Raw genomic sequence first — 22,195 nt, 5'->3', positions numbered from 1 at the left:
TGACAGACAGGGTTGAGAAATTATTCAAGTTGTTTAGAGAAGGCTGAGAACCTGACATTGCAATTTCAAACAGGAGACTAAAAATACTTCCATACAGGTGGTTACTGCAAATGTCTTGCTTCCATCCTGTTATATTGTTGGTAACAGTACAATAATGGGCACCAATTATTAATGAAGTATTGCATTAACCCCACAGGAAATACAGATGAATGCCTCATGCACTTCCACTGAGTCTGATGTTGGGCACATGTACGAGCCCTGATCCCAAACCTAGTCCAAAACCCGGACCAAAGCCTTGTGTGACACTGTGGGAGGATGACCACAATGCTGTCTAGGAAACAGGCACACACAAGGCCTATGTGATGAAAGGACGTGAAGATTTATTATATTTACAGATTCAGCGTGATGCTTTGAATGTCAGAACAATAGCATTACCTTAACCTCTTCCTTTCAGAGCTGCTAAGACTCGATGTTCAAGAGTCTAAAATATTCTATTTAATAACGTAGTACAAGTCTCCATTTACACATATTGGAAAACCAGTTTTTTGTTAGTTTGCTGGCTTGCTTGTTTTATTTGAAGGCCCACTAATTGATCCTTACTGCCCAGTGAAGCTGGTTTGATATTCAATGTCCCATTTCGTCTGCCTTCATTGTGAAACTCAGCTCTGCTACACCATTTCCTTGCAAAAGTGCGATACAGCCGTTTGATGCCAAGGTCACGATCACTAGTTTGCAGGAGCTTGCAGAAAACAATTGTGTTTTTGATTTGCACATTGAGTAAGAGCTGATGATAATGCATTATTTGTCTAATACAACTGAAACTGAGCATGCAGAACAATAACAATAAAAACATAAATTATAATTACTCTGCTTTCAGTTTTTTACAATATCTTTTTTAAACACTATGAATATCATTACCACTTGGATGCATAATTCAAGCATACTTTGAGACAGGGCAAGCTTTTGAATCCAAAACTAAAAGTAATTAATCTTTAATCCCAGAATATATCTCCCTACAAACACATCATGATGTTTATATCATTATTTATTTTGACTATCTGTTCAATTTTCAGTAACATTTTATATTAAGGTCTCATTAATAAAGGATTGGTAAATAGTTTAAAAACTAGTTAGGAACAGTTAATAATTCCAAGTATCAATAGATCTTTATACTATATGATTATCATTTACAATACAGCTTTGAAACAAAAGTGGTTTTTTTTCCCCTATAAATGATTAATCACATCGTATAAAGGTTTATTGATCATTTATACAATGCATTATGAATAGTTCCTGTTTTATAAACTATTTACCAATGTATTAATAAGCTAAACACTTGGTAACATTCAAAAACAGACTGGATAGGATCCTTGGATCACTTAGTTATTAATGGACACCAAACAAGCATGATGGGGCGAATGGCCTCCTCTCGATTGGACACTTTCTTATGTTCTTATGTTCTTATAAACTGTCACCCAATGTCCTTGCAATTTCCCACATTTTAGAATTGGTAGTTTATTTCCTGTACAGAAATCCCCCCGTTCATGTCCCAAATACACCTAGAGCTGCCTTCAATTATAATAGGCTTTTCATTTTGCTGTTTTCATTTCACCCCTAACATTTAGTTACAAAATCAAACTGATAATTTAATTAACTGAACCATTTCAACTGTTTGCCCAAGTCTGAAGGCAATGGTGACCTACAGATCTCTACGCTCTGCTGCCAGACTGCTTTAATGTCTGCTTCTAGATTTTTACGGTTTACAGTTTTGCAGCTGTTCCCTCACTTCCGGTCTCTCTCCTCTGTGTCAGTTGTCTGACACCACAAGATCAATAGAGTGAACTGCTCTTGTGAGTCTATTGTCGTTTTCTTATGCCTCCCACTAATAGAGAAACAATATCAACTGTGCACAGAGATTACAGTTATTGCTTCACTTTCATTTTTTGCCCGAATGTGAGGGCAGATTGGTGGATCTAATCTCTTTGAGATTTTCTAAAAGTGACACCAGACTTCAGGGAACTACTGTTAAAAAACAACGTTACAGATAAGGCAAGTCCACAGTGTGCTACTCAGGGGCATGACCTGTCTGTACAACAGTTTCTTTGAAATGTTTCACAGTCAGCTAGCAATGTTGCTTTTAAACCTGTTGAAAGCAGACTGTCTCACATTTGAAGTGATACGTTTCACAGTCGTGTGGCTTTGAATAACACACTGACGAGCTTAACAGTTACCAACACAAAAGTGTTCTGTGGCACGATTCAGTCTTTGAAAAGAAGTGAAACCTGTTTACTTTATGGGCATCAGAAAGGTTTTGGGGGTTCACTGTTACTGACAGAATAACATCGGGTGTCTGGTTTGTGTTTTCATTCGTCCTCAGCGTATCTTCATCAGAGCCACTGAAGGCTCAGGTGCTGTCCATGCCATGTTGCAGATGATCGCTGTAAAGCCGTCCCTGTCGAGGTGAAATCCCTGTCCCGTTTTTTAGCACTGCAGCCCATCCTGAGGGTTAAAAAACATACAGACAGCCCTTTCTTGATTACGCATGACTGCTCCATCCAAGGGAAATACAATTAAGAGGCATGCTTCTCTACAATATAATAATAATAATAATTTTACCAGGCCTGGATGAAGTAATTAGCAGCAGCTATGCAGCTGAGAAGAAAAACAATACTACTACTAATAATCATAATTGAGCACATATACTAGGCAATTTGCAGAGGACAGGGCCAGATTATATCAAACCTACCAGTGAATTACAAATGAACACCTTCAATTTGTTGATGTCTTTTTGATTGTAGACACTTCTTGCATCTACCAGCTGGAAGATATTGAGTTCTGAAGATGTAATCTGGGATTGTCTGGCACTTTAACGTTTAGATGCAAAGTTGTTCTCACACTTGTCACTTTTCTAGAACGTCAATACTGAGATTCATTGAGGGGTGGTTAGAAATGTTCAGAAGTTCAGAAGTTCAGTGATCTGACTCAGACTGAGATAGTAAACAAGACACTAGGATCATGACTCATCATGGTCGGGGGCAAAATCTCAATTTGCTCACCTCCAGCAGAAAGGAAAATCCAGATTTGAATTGCTTGTTCAAAACTGCAGTTAATTTCCCAGAGAGAGACTTCAGCTGGGTTATGTCTGAGATTTTTTTGTTTTTTTTGTTGAACTGTTTAATTTTAACACTTTGTTTCAGTGGCAAGACAAAGACGTTAAAATGCAGAGTCAATTGAGCTCATTAAATCAGACGTTTAAAAAACTGAGCTTATGCGTCAATAGATTTCAGTTACAATTCCAAGGGTTCAAAGCGATCTCTCAGTTTGTGCCAACCGCCCTTCTGAACAACATCAAGCGCTGTGGTAAGCCTGAACACAAACATGTACAACAACAACAACTAAAAACACAAACGATCATTACTCCCTGTGCACAAAATAAATACAAAGATTTATGTTATAATTTAAAAGATATAAAGATATAATTTAGAGATCTTGAAATACAATGGAAAGCCTTTTAACATTTCAAAGTGAAATACATTGGAAGAAATATACTCACATTTATTTAAATATATTCTGTGTACCTATGCACACACTGATGCATGTCAAAAGGGTCCTAAGATATAATATATGTGTATCATATATTACACTCATTAAAATAAAAACATATTGTAATATACCCTTAGACAATAAATACATATTTAAGTGCATATTTGTTTAATGTTCATAACAGAATCAGACTTTTTTAACAGGTGTTTATCACTTTATCTTTAAAAATAAATGACCTTAAAACTGTTTTTTTCTTTTCATTTTGTAATTTAAAAAATCTTGTAATAACCACAAAGCAAATGGAAGCTGGTTTATTTTTTCAGTTTATAATTTTCTACTTTTTATTTTTAAAGGGGTAATTACAGATTACAGTACTGTATAGCTAAAATTACAAGTACATAAAAATATGTTCAAAGCTCAAATGCATCTTTCTTTCATTAAAGAAAAACGTTGTATTATTTACAAGTATATGAAATACCAGCACCTTTACCATGACCATGCTTTACCATGGCTGCAGTTTGCTTTTCTACACTTCACTCCTGTTATACCATGGTATACCACAGTACTTTTTGCTTTGTTTACAATTGGCCACTGAATGTTAATAACCTCTGAGTGACATCGAGTGATTGTAAAGTCTCTCCTGCACCGTGAGAACTGGAACACAGGAGGTAGAAACAGAATTAAATTAATCAAAAATACTTTTATTTAAATAAACACAAACCAAACCACCATGGGCCTGAAATACCAAACCTCACTCACTCTTTCTCTTCCTTCTCTCTCTCTCTCTGTTCTCCCACAGTCCCTCTATTCTCTCTCTACTGCACTGTTCTCTTCTTGGGAGCTGTCAAGTTTTTCAATTCTCCACAAACACATACCCATGAACTTTTAATCACTGACAAGGCCTACAGCTTACACTGACACTTTTTTAAAACGGATGTACACCAGCAGAGGCGTGTGAGCATTCATTGCCCAGAGGGAACAAGATTTAATGTTCATGTATTTAAAAATAATTCAGCACTTTTGTCTGAAGGCTTTTAAAGTGTTCTTACTGTGGAAAAAATATTTAAATCCTGTTCACAAAACTGTGAGAAAAGCTAGTTGCTAGTTCTTTACCCTTGCCTGGAAATCTCTCGAGATATTTCACTCTGAATGTAACCTTTAAAATAGATTTTGGTTTTCAATATTCAAAATTTTTCTCTCCGTTTTATTTGGAGAGAATATAAGGTAGTCCTCAATAGCACCTGTCTTTTTCATTTATATTTTCTGGATGGGGCCTTTTAATGCAGAAAAACTGAATACTGTAAATTGGTACACCATAAAATAACTCCTTCCACAAATAAGCAAATTGTTTTGTTTCCTTCAAAACATCTGAAACCATTATATCAATTCTCAACACAATTCCTGCAGATGCCATCGCAGTGAATACTCACGGGCAAAACTAATCACACATACAACAAGTTAACATACAAAATACCCAATTCAACACCATGGATGAAGCTCCCTAATTCCTGTTCGACAGCTTTCGTACATTTCACAAGTGAACGCGCTGTTTGCTAAACCCATTTCTGTTCCCGACTGTCTTCATTCCACGCAAAGAGAGAGGTTCATTTAATTTTGGACGGAAACTGAAGTACAACATCGCATGATTTGTTGCCACGATTTGTTTTTTGGAGATGTAGTCAAATTGGAAATGGAGACTGAACTTTACAACAGCAAAGCTTTATCATTATCGACTGGACGTCTTGGGATTTTGTTTGCAGAAAAACATAGTTTATCAAAAACCTGAAATGTCAACTGAGGCCACCTTTTGATAACCTGAAAAGAAAAAGAAGTATACAGCAACAAGTAAAAACACTCTGAGACCACAAGCTTTCAGCAGATATCTTAAGTCAGCATGATGGTGAAAGGTGTTAAAACTCCAGCCAAGATTAGCCTCACAGCAGATCAGTCACCTTTGAAGTGAGACTTGAATCGGATGGCAGAGGAGATGTTCTGCTTTAGACGATTTCCGTGGTATTATAGCGAAGCTGTGATGTGAATAAGTGCTCAGAAGCTTTCCCATGTACTTAACAGATGAGAAGCACACATTAGAGACTTTTAAAAACCAACAGTCTGCCTTTATGCCAATTTCAAGTAATTTTGAAACTGGCACATAAGTTCAACAAGTAGTCATGCGTGGGCTTCGTCCTGCTATTACAGTGCTTCAGAGTAACCCATTTACAAACCAGGAAAAAGTGAACTCCTGACCTCTGAGAAGAAGGCAAGGTGTTTGTGCATTTTCCATTGAAGTCAATGACAAGGACGCTGTCTTGCGCTTGAGTGTCTCTTTTAACCGTTTTATTAAGAGACCAGTTAGTGTCATTTGCACAAGCGTCATTTATTTTCTTCCCCTATCATGCTGTTCATTAGTAATAGTGAAATGTTAGTAATGAAAAGGATGTAAAACAGTTGAATATGTTCCAGGTGCTAAAACATACAGCTTGTTAAGACTTGTTCATATCAAAAGTGTGAGATTCTTGTTCACACGATACATCACATGTTGCATAGCTAGAAATAGAGACTGACCTATACTATGGAGGATATGATTATGATTATCTTCGATTCTCACACTTAGTATATAATTTTTTTTTTTAATATGTTTCTAATATGTAACCACATTACATCCTATTATACAAGTAAAGATGTTAAAATGTCTTAAACTAAAAACTGAATGTCTCTCAAGATTACAAAATTACAAAATGTAACCCAAAGAAAAGCAAATTTCTCCAAAAATGTGAGGTACAGTAATGCACCAGAAACGATACTCAGAAGTGCGGGTGACAGATAAGACCAGGCACAAAAGAGACGTTCTATGAATAGTGGACAATATTATGCCATGACCCATTTAGTTTAATAAATATGGTTGATAGTCTAGAGGTATTGTGTGTCAAACATCTGAAACTAAAGGGGAAAAACAAATATTAGAAATCAGAAACAAATAAAGCAAAAGAGGGGAACTACATGTTTCAAAGGTGCAAGGTGCTCCCCTCTATTTATAATACTCATCATGAAACTTGCCTTCATGCTGTCCATTTCTAGTTTTAAAACTAAATTGTTAATTTCACAGAAATAAGGACCTGCAATAGGTGAATTGGTTTATTTGACACAAAAACCAACATATTATGTTGCTGAGAAACAGCTACAAGTGGAACACCCTACACAGAGTGTTTTGCTTCTGTTTTAAAGCATAACTCTACATTGTGGTTCCTCATTTGCACTTCCTAAAAATAATAATAATAAAAAATAGACCACAAAAAGTGTGAAATTAAATAGCAGACTGTGGGAAGAAGTTCTGAGCACAGTTTATGTTTCTCAAACCCTGCCATTGAAGCATTTACACGTCAGCTATCCATACAGTCTGTGCCGACTCCTCAACATCATGCTTTGAGTCAGTTTTTTGCAAGAAGTAACACTTCATTATATAGCTGGCTTTAAAAATAAATCAAAGTAATTATTCCACTTCCAATTATTACACAAGATGCTTTAAAGAGATCCAATACAACAACAACAATAATAATAATGATAATAATTATTAATACATAATAATATATGTATATAATAATATAATAATAATACACACACTTTATATTTGAGATGTTTTCAGAAAATTTGCATATGACTTGCAGTCTTCTCATATTATTTTGGGTAATCTATTGTTTCAGCCTCCAATAAACCAGCCTCTCACAATATCAATCAACACAATCTTTCTAATGCGCAATGCCTAACAACGTTTCCCAAGTCCCAAGGTTTTAAAAACGTCAATATTAGGTATTTATAATTTCTAATCTGTTGTTAAACTGATACATTTCGTTTTTTAAGATAATTATGACCAGATTCTGGACGAAAAGCTGTTGTTAGACTTCAACACAAAAGTGAGTTACAGCATGCTCTGTATTGTGCAATGTATCCGCACCGGCAACAGCAAATCCAATCGCGTCCCTCTGCCGCCCCCTGCTGGTCTGCGTTTGCAAGTTTGGTTTGATTGTTTCCCTTTCAATTATTTTACGAATTTAACTAAAAACGCGGAAAAAAAATGTGTTGCTTGTGTCGGCTATTGGGATTAAGGTACAAAGTGTTAACAGTAACTAATGAAAAATGATGCAAATAACGCCAACGAAAAAGCTTTTATAATAAAATAATACTTTTTTTTTTTTACAGTAATATGCATTTGTATAAGAGGCAGCTCATATATATGTTTTATAAGTTGCCTCTAATATTACCGGTATTCATTCTAATTAGCAAGACTAAGGCTGCCTTTAAATATCTTCCTAAAAGTAGAAAGGAATATCAGTATTGAAACATACGTACATTTTCACTTTTGATTATTTATTAGAGCTGTATAAGAAAATTCGACATATAGACATAGAGAAACATACATACAAGCAATCATACGCTACCTACATATATACACACACACACATACATACATACATACATTATAGTTTCCTATAAATACTACAAATTGTCTATATAACTATTACACTTACCGTTGCTGGCTAGTGCGTCCTAATTGCGTGTTCACGATTGCGCAGCTAGCACTGCAGTGAGAGGCAGTCTGACAGTGAGGATGACCTTTTGGTGCCTCCAGAGCGTTGCAACCCGCAGACGCGACGCATCGCATCAGTGTTCTTGCAGAATGAGGTGGCATGTTTTTCCCACGGCAGCTCTCTTCTGAAACCGGGCATAGAAACATTGCTTTCCACTTATGTGCATGCATTTAAGAGAAAGAACAGTGAATATATATTTTACTATAGCTAACATGTAATTATAGTATCCTTATAGTCTGCTAAATTGTACTTATTTTTCATATGGGTACAGAAGCACTATGGTAGCAATCTATTCACATCAGAGATTATTGAATAGCTAACATACATTCATGTGTAATAATAATAATAATAATAATAATACAAGTACTGTATGTATGCATGCATGTAGCTCAGTATGTATTATTATTATTAATAATGTAAAACAATATGAATGTAAGGAACATTTTCATTTTCACAGAAGCTTAATTTAGTTAAGGCAGTGTTACTTACCAAGGACTTTTGGGAAGTGTGATTCCTTTCATTACATTACAACATGAAATTGAAATTTGATTGAAATCTGCTGCTTTTAAAGAGCAGAATAATAATGTAAAGGGTCTTATTTAGAGAAGTAAGTGAAACCTCAGCTGCATCACAAACCAGCAGACAACTGACTGGCCAGTGGCTAGGACTGGATACCCCTGCAATGGACTGTCAGCCTTCAGGGACCATCTAGAGACGTTTCTTTATATGAGAGACAATCCAGTGTGTAGTTTGTTTAGCTTGAGTGCAGCTACAGCCCTAATCACGTGCACCTCGGCATGCTCTCTGTCATCAGTGACAAGTACAGTAATTAAGACTGGGAAGATTCATTTCAAGGCTGAAGTGCCGAAGTGCCTCCTGCTTTTAATTCCGTCCAACCTCTGCTGGGTCGAGAACAGGACTACATTCATCAGCGCAAGTGTAATGACTGCCCCGGGTCTTAAGAGCTTGATTTAAAGAGACCTATAAAATCAGCCGGATTGTAGCCCTTCCAGGAGCAGAGCTGCGCTAACAAACCATGGCAGGAGCCCCCCGCCACTTGGCACTGCCTCCAGAGTATCCCATTCAGTGAGAACGACCTTGGCGGCGTTTTTAAAATGTCCTCTGAGTCTCTTTTCAGCTTATTGCAAACAGTTAACAGTTCATTTTCCAGAGCAGGTGTTCTGATGGAAACCCAGCCTGGTTCGATTTCTTTCCCCCTTGTAAGGAGGCCCTCAGAGAGATTGTACCTCCCTCAATAAGCACTCTGGCCCTTATCAAGCTGGTTAATGGATAGAAGTTTGTTTAGGCTGGTAGATATTGGTTATCTCTAGGTAAGGATAAAACAATTGTTTTCATCTGGAAATATGTAACCAGGTCAGATATGCAGGAGGTAGGGCATGCCTGGTCCGATTTTCATTCCACTCCCACTTCCCAATCGGCCCACTCTCTGTGTCTTACCACACATATAATTTAACATAACATTTTTAATAGACACTTTATTAAAATATTGATATATTTAGCGCATGACACGCTGGTAATATGTGACTGGGGATTTGAGAGTACAGACAACAGATTCATCTGCACTTTCTGACACTAATCTCTTGGATAATAGAAGAGAGTGTAATTGATATAAAGGAAGACTTGTTGTGACAAGTGTTTCCCATGCTGATGGCTCTACTGACACAATATGTGGCTTGGAGCTCCCCTGTGTGGCATCTTTAGTTTTACTTTAGTTTAATACTAATCATAATCCTAAAGATCTTGCAAAAGACCAGCACTGCATGTTCTCACATGCAGACAAATAAAACAGAGCCACCTCTGTCTTATTGCTATGAATGTAGTTAATGATAATAACAGTATGACTCAAGACATCTTTATGATGCCATCTTACAAAAGGGACAGTCCTGTGAGCACTGTTGTTTTCTATGCGTAAATCAATTTCCTCAGACCTCTGATTAGTGATGTAATGGTAAAGGACATGATCCAATTTTACAGTGGTGTACGTGTTTATATTGGATGATTAATTAAAGTCAAATGACAACTTTGCATCAGGTGGGTGTGATTTTCATATATTGTCTCTTGTATGTATATATTAAGGATAATTAATTGTCTCTATGTATTTCAGTACTTTCTGCTTGTATTCACAATCCACAATAACTACAATACATATCTTTGTGTGTAGGAGTAGAGCATATATGTGTATCTGTATAGCTGTCTCTCTCAGTGTGTACCAGACTTTAGATGTCCAGGACCAGGCTGGAGATCCTGCCTTACTGTGCTGAGAGATGCACTTACAGTGGCAACGTTGTTCATGAGGACAACCACATTAATTTCTACAATTTTATTTTTAGTTTCTTAAAATATTAAACAGTCAACGGTGCGGCTAGAGACCCACTCACCTTGAGAATAAGAGACTGGTACTGTGTGTGTGTGTGTGTGTGTGTGTCACTCAGGAGGCTGAAACATAGAAGTTGAAAATAAAGCACTTGATATACAAGAACTAAGACCAAAACCACAAGCACACAGGAGTGGAATATTTAAACTCAACAATTCAGTTAGTCAGTCTCTGCTCTCTGACTCCTTACAAAGGGTGTGGTCCAGATAGATACATCTCTCGATTTTATCTTTTCATGGCTTATATGAATTCCACACAAATTCCTTATTACTTAACTGAACTGAACTATGTCACCAAGAGAAATTTAACGTTCAGCTGCTGGTGATGTAAAGGAACATATTCTTTTTTCAGTATTTCTTCCAGTTTTGAATCCTCCACACGTGTTTCTTTCCCGGGGAGGGAGGTATAGCTATTCCACTTGATTTAATTGGGGGCTCAGTGTGCCGGCTGCTGTTTGTACAGACCCCCACAAACCCCCGTCACCCTCCACCCCTGCCAACACACTTGCACCCCCCCTCTTCAATTCTGCCTCTCTTTCAGATGTAAATTGGGTGCAGTTTAATTAGGCGACCCTTTCACTCCTACACGGGACGGGGGAACAAAGAAGACCATCTGCTGGAGGGGTGACAAGCCCCCACACCCCCGGGGAAAGACCTGGGCTCTTCTGTCAGCAGCCACTGGTGTTTTACTTTCTTCACATTCAAAAATACAGCAGCTGAAGACACTGGATTCAGACACTTGGCAATATAGGGTATTGGGAATTAGTACAAAGAAGCTCCCCTAGAAAGTTTATTATCCTTATTATTATACTTAGAAGGCGTTTGAAGAATACACCTGAAAGTAAACAGCTTTTAGGAAAACGCCTCTGAGTGTAGAGTACTTGCCATTGCATTGCCTTTAGTTTGGCCTGATGTGTGTTGCTCGGAGAAAGGGGTGGTGAAGAGGGAGGGGGCGCTAATTCATGACTCTTACTAATAGCCAGCTGTCTCGCACACTCGCCCTGTGAATAAACTGTTTTCAGGCCATTCATCGGCATTTGGACTCGCGTTTTAAGACTCACAACACCCCCCCATTGCGGCCGTGTGCCGCCCGGAGAAGCGCATTGAATCACGGCAGAACATGCGGCTGGTGCGGGAGGCAGCATCGGAGACACAGGGAGGGGAGACGTGTTGCAACTAACGCCAACGGAAATGATTATTCATCAGTGAGTGTCAGCAAAAACGATGGACGTCGCACCTGCTCTCCAATGTGTGTGTGGCTCCGCGGTTTAAGTGTTTTCCGTTTCGTTATTGATTCCTGAAGAAAACGCCTGTATCACAGACACCCCCCGTATGGAGGAGAATGGTATAGCCCTCGGACAGATGTCCCTCTCCAAAACAGTCGGGATGCGCCGCTAATGCTGGGAAACGTGGAGGCTGTGCGGCTTTCGCTGGCATGGATAGAGGCAAAGCAGCGCAAACTCCCCGGGACTGCTGACACAACACGGGACAAGGTAATGGCATGCTTAGATAATGCAGATAAAACTAGTGCTTGGCGTCAAAACTGCACTGTCGGGTACCGAGTCGCGCCGACGCAAAGATACTGTTGAAACTTTTGTTACATTGATGTAACTTCCAGCAGAGGCGCATTGTTCCGCAGCTCCACTTGAAACTTCTGTATCGATAGATCATGCGTGGTAGTGGGTTTATATCGCTTTGTGAACCTTCTGTTTGGAGAATTGTGTTACTGTTACGGGTTTTAGTTTGTGAGCTTTTGTGTGACGCAGATGTCCGCAGATCTGCGCGCTTCCACCAATGGGATCGGCGGGGTTCAGCAGATCTGCGCAGAACTGCGATAATCTGCGCTACAAGGACGCGGTCTTGGTACAAAGATCAGACGTGTGTGTTGTTTGTTTGTTTGTTTATTTTTGGGTTGGGGGGCATCTGAAACATGCGTATTTGATTGCAGTTTGGGGAAGATGTTCTTATCAGACTTCCAGTGGGACGCTGCTGATGCGCCTGCCTGATTAGATTGATGTGGTCGGTGGGGGGGGGGTTGCAAAGGAAGGTATTTGTATTTTTAGATAGCCTGTCCTTCCCCACGGGAGAGGAGACCAGCATGTCTTTGAAGGAGTGCGTTTGATTAGTCAGACAATAGAAAGCTTTACTTGACAGAAATCCGACAGCCACTTCCAAAGGAACCGACAGTAACAAGTGGCTCCTAATTGAGCAGCCATCCGCATTTGATTTTAAAGCAAGTATTTGTCAGCCGTGATGATCAGGTTACAGAGAGAATGCATCTTTGAAGCAATTAAATGAAGACCAGCTGGAAGAATACAATAAAAGTGCGAGCACATCTTTTGGACTTGGCTGCATTTCTTTGCTGTGCTGTAAATAATGCCGGTTCAGTCCAGAGGTGGGAGCGACCAGTTGTAAACTCCCTCGGTAAACAGCCCTTCCTGCGTCTCCACCAGGGACTGTTATCTTCTCCTCAAAGGCTTCCTCAAGAGGATTCAATGTAGATTTCTCTTTTTGCAATGTAGCCAATGGTCACTGTATTGCAACTGCAAATATGTCGATAACACTTTACACACACTTGTAGACATTTCTTCTTTACTTTAGACATTAGATGAAGCATTCAGTATTCACAAGACAGTTCCTCTTTCCTCCAAGAAAAGAGAGAGCATTCAATGTATTGGTTTGTGGCTAAATGGTTAGACTTAAAGAAAGCAACTAAATAACCATTTGTTACCACTACAAAGGTAGAGTAATGCATGTGTCCTTAAGGGGTTTACTTGTGATGACAATGTTTGCTGTTTGGCCATTTCCCTCATTGCCACTCTTGCTTTCAGATGGGGTTTAGAGAGCTGGTCTTACGATTAGATCCACTGCGTAACTGGCCCTATGAGGGCTTCTCCAGTTTTACAGAAACTGGTTTAATTGCATAGCCAATCATCTTAATTAGAAGCCGCACAACAGGATTGACAGTAGTACTTATTACAAGGGTCCTATGTTCAAGTGTACGTTTAACAGGTAGTGTACAATTTAAGAATTGTGATGTGTTATCTTAACTAATAGAGCTTTGTGAAAATGGATGTATGTGGTCTGTTGTCTTACATTTTAGTGTACCTTATGTCTGATTAATTGAATGCACTTCCAGTTCCATTGTTACTGCGTGTCCACTGTGCCATATCGTATTGAGACTTTGTGAAGCACTTTATCACGGTGATAAGTCACCCTTCTCTGTCCCTGTCTATCAAAAGTGAGGGATCCATTGATTGAAGTGTACCTCTACTGTAGTGTACAGCTGTCACATCTGTGACTGGGGTAGAAATCCTGCAGAAGTCCTCCAGTATTCTGTGGGGAGTTTCTCGGTACAGATCCTTCCAGCAGCATCTGGACGCTCCTCTCATTGTCTCGTGTTACTCTGAGTGCCATCTTCTTAATGTGCATTGATTTTCATTGGTAGTGGACTGCAGACAAAAGTGAAATGGCCCCAGAGTGGGCTATAGAATATAGATTTTTCCTTTTAAGGGTGGCACAGCCCCTCAATACAGTGTCACCAGTCTCTGATTTCTCGGAGTACCTGAATGCCTCCCAAAGGGCCTGTATCTATCCATCCCATGGTTGGCAGTTTTGCCTGGAGAAGATAGTGGGCTTGAGAGCTCCAGGTCTAAAAAGCAAAGGGGACTGAGTGAGTGTCTGTGAAGGCTTTTTTTTTAATCAGAGATCTTATCAACAGGCAAGGCGCACTCCCGGGCCTGATACAGCTGCCCCCGCCTGAATCAAAGGCAGCCTTCAAAGTTCACGTCCTGCGCTTTGCCTGACCTCGCCGTGCACCGAGCCGTGACCAAGTCTGTTGCTGATCTGAGGCAGGCGGAGGAAGGAGCTACAATCGCAGCCCGTATAGGAACCTACATTTGATCTTTCTGTGGGAGTTTCCATGAAAATGTTTTTCAGTCATGATTCTAAATCGGTGCGTTTGGGAGGGAATCCTGATTGTCATTTTCTGAGTCTGTGCATATTGTACAAAAAATCATCTGACATGATTATTGTGAGTTTTAAAACAGCCCAACACTTCCCATTATTCTTCTGATGAGAGATGTGCTGCTAAAGGATGGAGTGTGGGGCTGAATGAGGTGGGGATCATGGATTTTATTTTTTTGGCTTTCACTTCTTACCAGATGGACACAGGCACTGTTCACGCAGGTCAGGTTGTCATGCATTCAGAGTAACTAGCAGACAACACTAAAAGGATTCCTTAAGCCCCATTCCCCACAGCATGGACTGTAAATAATCTTGGCTCGAGATCTCTGGGGGATTTGAGTCCTGCATTTGGGGGGTCATCTCGTTTGCTTTTCACACCATCCCTCAAATGAAGGGATTAGGGAAAGCCTTTTTGGTCCTTAACCCGTTATTTGACAGATCTTATCCTTGACTTACAGGCCACTATTCAGACCCACTGAAATGAGCCTGTAGATGAATATTGCCTGTAACAAATCTCTTGTGAAAGTATTGTTGAATGCCACCTGAAACATGCAATGCATCTCCTGCAACAAAACTGTTCCCACTGTTTGTAAATGGTGCATAATCTTTGTCTGTCTTTATTCAGCACAGCTAGAGGCCAGTTTGTTTATAATCACTACTTTGCCTTTCCATGTGGACGTTTGTACACTTTGGTGACCATGACTTAAATAACAAAACAAAAACAATACAAAAGGCCTCTTTGTCAGGTGTTGGGTGGTCTGTATAAATCACAGAGCTCTTTAAAATGTTCTGGCCAGCGTTTTGATTTGGGGGGGGGGGGGGGGGCTTCTGGCTTCTTTATTTTGATGAGCACTAGCACAGGAGGACAGGGGATCTAGGATTAGGCTTCTGTAATGTGTCACAGTCCTTGGCATTGCAGAGTTGTTACTGGGGTCAGGCCAGAGAGAGGCGAACAACGTGGGCCCATTGTGTGGTGTTGACAGGCCAGTGAGGACTCGGGCTGCGCTGTGGTAATTGTCCAGGGGCATGCTTCAGCTAGCAGTGATGTCTCAATCTGATCTGCCCAAAACTGTGCTCAATAGGTTTCCCTTCTCTTAACTCTTTCAGTGTCACTATACAGAGGGGTGTAGGTGTAGGAAGTGTGTTTTTAATATTACTGGCTTTATCCTGATTTTATGGACCTATTGACTTAGTTACCATATCTTTCTAGTTGTGATTAAATGCTCGTGTTGGAACGGGGACATTTCAAGAAGTATTTCCGTTTGCTCTGTCTTATCATGCGTTTCTGAAAACTTTATCAGAAGCCCCCGTGCAGGAAGATTGTTCACAATATAAGGCTGGGGTTTGGTGGTGAGAAATGTATTGGTTTAATTGTGTTGGTATGCTCCTCAAAAAGCCTGACCAACACACACACTTTCTTCAAAAAGTTAGCTGTAGTGGGAGAGTACACGATCTAAGGCAAGTTAGGGCAATGGAAAAACATTGGGAATATTGTTTTGATTGGGATTTTGTTTTCCATTTGTTACTTTCGTAATACCAATGTTTACAGTGCAAATTGCAGGGGTTCTTGACAATGTGGTGTTTTAATCAAACTGTTGCTCCAAACAATCAGTCACATGGTTAAGATTGTGGGGAGCTTTAAATCTTTAAAAGTTAAAAAGCCTAATTCAATCCCAAATGGATATCGAGGATGTGTGCTCCGGGCTTTTTCAGTTTGCATCTGTTGCAGCTGTGGGAGAGAAGCCAAGCACAGACTCCATGGTTTGAGGTCAGCCAGATAGCCGGGTCGATGACACATCCCCGACACAGATGCAGAGTTTGGAAGGTGAAAATATCAATGAAAAATACAACTGTGGAAGTAAAGCAGTCAAAGCAAAAGACGTGGCGATGCATAACAGCATCTGCCTGTGCCATCTTAAGTCTCCTGTCTCACCCAGTGCTCCTACATACATTTGTTTTTCATTCTGTATCTCATCTGTATTGTGCTGGTTTTCTCATTTCTCATTAACTCCCTCATTTGTACACCAACTAAGTTTCTATTATAGAAAAGCTATTTTATTCTCCATATACCATAGCAGTAACATTTGTGTGATTGACCTAGTTGGAGGACAACAGTTCAGTCCCTTTCCTCTCTTACTGAGGTGCAGAACTCAATTTTGATTTTGTATTCTGAGTTGAAATAATGCACAGGCTAATGTCAATAGAGCTCAGCAGGAAAGTGTTGTTTATAGGCAAATAAGTATTTTATTATTTGAAGTATTACTATTTTGGTAAAGTTGGATGAAAAATGTATGCACATTTCTTTCTCTAAGGTAGGCATGCTAGCTCTGTAGCCTGTGCTGTGATGCTGTGCCTTTTGCGTGTGTGTTTGCTGTCCTTCCCGTGTTCTCTATTGTGGCTTTTCCGTGCTTTGACAGACGTCGGATAAGATTAAAGGCTCAATTTAATTAACTATTATTGAAAGGCGAAAGTATTCCTGGAAACTTTGAACAGGATGAAGGTACCTTTTTTTTAAATTAGTTTTTTGCAATAAACAAGACTGACTGTCTTATCAAAATATTAAAAACAGCTAATAGTGAAATTATTTTTTTCATCCTAAGTGTCATTTCAGGGGATTTGGGGCGTTTTGAATACTCTGTTTTTGTTAAGGATTATTCCACTTTTTCCTTGGTTACTGTTAAGCTGACTTTATTGTCACGCACCGCTGGTTGAGAATTTGTGGAATAAACAGACCCGATTAAGCAAATGTGAGGAGAAAGAGACTGAATATATATAAGGGCGATGGACAACTGTCTAACTTGGCAACTTTCAGCCACATCCTGCTGCCTCTTTTATTCCCCATTGAAATGATGCTCCCTGTATGCATGCTTTCTGAACTCCACTTAGTGTGCAGCATTCGGGATCCACAGTCCCATTAAGGGTAGATCTGTTTCTTCATAGGATGAGTCCTGTTCTGCGTCCAAGAAGGACAGGTGCCCCACAGAGCTGGGGACAAACGGGAGCAAGTGATGTGAAAATGTTACAGTAGTTTTAGAATCAGATTTTAATTTGCCACTCTTCAATGTCATGGAAACTTTTAACGTTGTATCTGTTCAAGTGTATATGACTAGTTTGGAAACTCTGAAATAACTACGTAATATTCTACACAGCCTATATGTGCTATGGCATTGGACCACTTTTTTGCTTTCATCTGTAAAATGTAAAAGTTAACTGGGTCACTTTGGAGTGAATTTTGGACTCTATAGTCTGGAGATCCCTGGCTTAAATCGTGAGAGATGCTATTTGCCCACTGGGACTGGGACCCACAAAATGTTGTGCCATAGAGTTGAGTGGGTGTAGGGCCCTCGGGGTTTCCTTGTCTTTCTGTGTAGCAGTGGTGTGTCATTGTCGTGCAGAGAAACTGAAAAGCCTGCAGGGTGATCAGAGGGGTCAGTGCTGGTCCCCTGTCGACACTTTCAGCCCGTTGTTTGCATTGTAGGGCTGTGGTGTGAAAAGAGGCAGAAGACCTGACAGTGCACATTCGGAAGGATGTGTATATAGTCCCTCCCGGGGTCTTTAGAGCTCAGCCCAGTTGATCAAACAATTCCAGAATAATTTGCTGATGAACTGAGAAAACATTTGACTGAAACCGAACCTGCCTCAGGAGTGTAAGTCCTGTAGAGGTTGGCACATTTTTGAAGATGTAACGATGAAGGTGTTTGTTTGCATCGTTATTATTTTTAATGTATCTTTCAGAGAACAACTTTTAACATTCTAAACTGATTTAACTCCAAATCTAAAACGGGACACAATAAATATAAATAAATAAATAAGCCCGTGCTCTTTTGGTATCAATTTAGAGTGTGGAATGACGGGAGGAATATAATTTCAATATCCGTGTTTTCCAGAAGCTAACTGGGAACAGATGCCCTTTGTTCATGGTTTGCTGTGCGTCCCCCCACCTGGCTTCTATCAGTGTTTTATTGTAAGAGGAAGACTTTTTGAAATAAATACAGTACCCAGTATTAAGTCAGTCCCACTTAGTTTGATCCTGACTTCCTGTTGTGAGCTCGTTTCCATTAAGGCCGTGCGTTGTGCCCCAGTGTTTGGCGCTCCCTCGCTGACCCCTGACCAGAGTGGCTCAGCTCTCGTTGCAATTGAATTAAAAGCCTTTTATTTATGATGTCATAGCCTTTGACTTTCTTAAAGCCATTGTATATCGCATGCATGTGGCTTCTGTTGTGCCCGTCAGCCGAGGGAACGGGAACGGACAGAGACTTCAGTTCCTGCTCCAGCCACACTCCACTAATGAGACCCCAAGTGAAACTCCTAATTGGCACGGATCAGGGAAGGCACTGAAAGGAGACGTTCCCTGAGTGCTGACTGACAGCCACAGGAGAAACCGCATAATGAGATTTGGTGGTATTTCAATATATTACTTTGTTTTTTGTTTTTATTCGAAAGCTTGATGTGTATGTTTTTTTTTTTCCCACCAGACTTTTTTTTTTTTTTTTTTTTAATCAAGCAAATTTGTTAATCTGCCTTGGCATAAAAAATGTAATTCGTATATAAAGAAGTATATTTAATTGATTTGCTTTGCTGTAAGTGAACATCTTGTATAAAATTTGTCATGCATGCAAGACCTCTGTTATAATCCCAAATAGTGAAAACAACTTATTTAATTATGTTTTTATTCAAGTTAGACCTTTTCAAGGAATATGTATTTTAGCATCTGCTTATTGCTTGGGTGGAACTGAGAAATGCTGTCCATGTTGACACCTATTATTTCACATTGTCAGGTCAGCTCTTCTCCTCACAAGCATCGGGGTATCCTTTTCATTCTTGTCTTCTGTGCTCAGATCCCAGTATGGGACGGTTCCTGCCCATCAGGCGTTGGCTGCTTACCAGACTATGAAATTAGCATATTTGGCAAACTGGGAATGAATTCAGTTTTTCACTAAAATATCAGGCCCCCCACTGAGTTATTTAAGTGCGGGCTGAAAATATCTTCATGATTTGGTTTTTATTTCGCCCGATGGGATTTTCTGGGTGACGACTGCTGCTGTAGTGTAATGACTGTGGGGAATGCCTTTCAGTTCTTTGACGGCACAGTTGAGGAGACAGTTAATCCAGATTGGAGTCTGTCGGTCTGCTGTGAACCTCCACTGGCAAGTTTCCATGCGGTTCCTCATGCCGATGTTGAGTGCCGTGCAACTCTTGCACCTCATGAGTGGCAGAGCTCGAGATCCCTCCAGAAATTTCCCTCAAGGATGTTTAGATTTATTTTAAAAAGCATTTGAACCCCCTTTTTTGGTGTGTGCACCCGTGGGATGGTCACTTGTGCTCTGGAGTCAGCGTGTCTGCAGGGAGCTCAGTGGCAAAGCCCCAGGGCGAGAGCCAGCTCATTGTCCTGCAGCAGATTGCACTGATAGGGAAGGTCAGGCTGGGGGGGGGGCGCCCGGCATCGGAATCCCAAACTCAGTCACCCACGGGGCTTTTGTTTTGATGCGTCTGAGTAAACTCCTGCGACAACCAAAGCATGTTGTGCTGCCTTTGTGCTCGCTGAGGCACACGGATGCATCATTGCGCATGAGCTGCTCGTCTGAAAGGACAGCGGCGCTCCGGTCCCCGTCGCAGCCCCTGAAATAACAGCCCATACAACGCCCCTCCCGGATGTTTTTACACTTTCCAGCAGGTAACTTCTGCTGGCGGTCAGGGGGAACTTTCCCATTGGTTGACGTTTCTATGGGAAAGCCGCGGATAAGTGTGTATCTGCCGGGGCTTAAGCTCGGAAAAACCTTGCCAATAATCCCTAGGTCATCTATAAAGCAAATCTAATATACATCCGCTCCAGATTTGTAGACTCGCAGTTTAGACTGGGAGGATAATTTCTGTGAAAGGACTGAGACAGATCTCTGTGAAAAGTAAAGATATTTTTTTCCTTTGAAATGAAAATAGTCTTATTTCATGTTGAGTTGTGTGGGGGACTTCAGCTCTCATTAACATCATGGTGTTATGCAGAAACCTGTCTTAACCGTGTGAATCACAGTTCAATAGGTTACCCTACACAGAGTTGGAAGTAATGTGTTGCTCATACCTGAGTCATTATGATAAACCACTTTGTTGTGAAACTTTACTTGGTTTCTTTTTTGATTAGTCTTGTATCTCTTCACAGACAGCCTAATATATACATGCATAAATAACATCATCTCCCTTTATGTGCAAAGGGCATGCAAATATTCATTTTCAATTTTTTTAGTATCGTTTCACTGACATGTTTGTAGTCAGAGTATTATCTCCCATACTTTTGCAATAGATTGTATTATTTTCTTGACAAACCTAAAGAACTGTATAGTTCTGACCAAAACTCTGTACATTAGCAATGCCTGTGACTTCCAGCAGATCTAGCTTCCCGGGACCCTTCTTGTACTCTCTGGGAGGAAGTGGACAGAGGAATGTCTGTGGGCACAGATAAAGACCGCTCATCTCCTGTTGCTGAGCAGTTCCCCCAGAGCAATGTGCGGCTGTGACCCGCATTAAAAAGCGAAGGTAATATGATCTTCGGCTGCAGCAACTGACTATAAAAAGTTGCCTGAAGAGCACATGAGGAAGGAGGCAGAAGCAGATAACACCCACACCAGGGAAGGAAATATCTGAATCGCAAAATGCAAATGTTTGTGTACCAATAGACTTGTTATTCTCGCCTCGACACAATGAAACCTTGGCGTTGCAGAAGGAATGGACTTCTTACACAATTTCAGCAATTGGTACATTTAGATGATTGTTTAAATGGCTGTTGGTTTTCTTTTAAACATAATCCAATTATTAATATTTTCAGTGTTAGAACTGCTTGTGTATTTTTAGACACTGGGTACTATTTTTCCAAAATTTTGTTAAACATTACAGTACAAGGAAGTTGTCATTTGACAGCTTAAAGTGTACACCGTGGAAATCCCCCAAAACATAAAAATAAAACCTTCTAAATCGCCACATGTTGCTTCACCAGTTTCAGAAACGTGCATGTCATTTTCCTCTGAGAAAGATATTAGCAGCTGCCAGACACCCAGAGCCCACACCCCACTTGTGAAACTGCTGGCATTGTGAAGCTGATTGTACTTGACTTATAACTTGTAAAGCCTAAAATCAGGTCGGTATGTGAACAATGCAAACACAAATGACAGGCAGCTGACTGAAATGGTAGAATCAATTTCAGTTATGCTTTATTTTTAAATAACTAGCACGTCTTGTCTTCGGTTTCTTCTTCTTTTGCATTTGCTAACTTTTTTTCCCTTTCATTCTCAGCCCCAATCTTCCAGCTCTGATCCCCGAGGGCTTCATCTGAGTGGCTTTTAGTGCTGTCTTTAAACGATTCACTGCTTTAACCTTGGAAAACAAGGGGCTAAAGAGGCCCAATTAAGAAGATAATTAGTCCAGTTAGGTATTTACAGACTGGTTAAATAAAAACTAATGGGCCCTGTAACCACTGAATACCAGAGTTCGAGCCTCTCCTTACAACATATGGGTTACATTTTAAGTGTATATCATATCACCCTAAGCTGTTTATTTGTTTGGCTGCTGGGGAAAAGAAAGTGCTCCCTTCACCAGTGTCTCCTCGCTTCCTAATGCATTCCTGTGGTCGCCGACTGATGCCAGGCTTTGCTGCTGCAGCCATACTTCACACAGCAAGCGTTTGGGCTTCAAAGCCCGGCTGGACGGTTGTTTGGGTG

At 40.2% G+C, this 22,195-nt stretch overlaps 1 protein-coding gene and 1 long non-coding RNA gene across 3 annotated transcripts in view; one reads left to right on the top strand and one right to left on the bottom strand.

The window, feature by feature from the left end:
• Positions 1–1,156: 1,156 nt before the first annotated feature.
• LOC136750535 (uncharacterized) lies at positions 1,157–8,662 on the bottom strand. The gene is made up of 3 exons (XR_010816885.1): positions 8,619–8,662; positions 8,070–8,253; positions 1,157–2,499 (listed from the first exon to the last, which is right to left on the bottom strand). It is a non-coding gene; the product is annotated as an uncharacterized LOC136750535 (long non-coding RNA).
• Positions 8,663–11,516: 2,854 nt separating this feature from the next.
• The window catches only part of inavaa (innate immunity activator a), a 32,921-nt gene continuing 22,242 nt past the window's right edge, over positions 11,517–22,195 (top strand). For both annotated transcript variants that reach the window (XM_066703436.1, XM_066703434.1), the window contains exon 1: positions 11,517–12,016. The gene's annotated coding sequence lies outside the window, so the exon portion shown is untranslated. The remainder of the gene's footprint in view (positions 12,017–22,195) is intronic.

This window comes from Amia ocellicauda, chromosome 5 (assembly GCF_036373705.1).
Source record: "Amia ocellicauda isolate fAmiCal2 chromosome 5, fAmiCal2.hap1, whole genome shotgun sequence".
Lineage (NCBI taxonomy): Eukaryota > Metazoa > Chordata > Actinopteri > Amiiformes > Amiidae > Amia > Amia ocellicauda.
The sequence above is the reverse complement of the archived record's forward strand: the minus strand, read 5'-3'. Positions and strand labels throughout refer to the sequence as shown.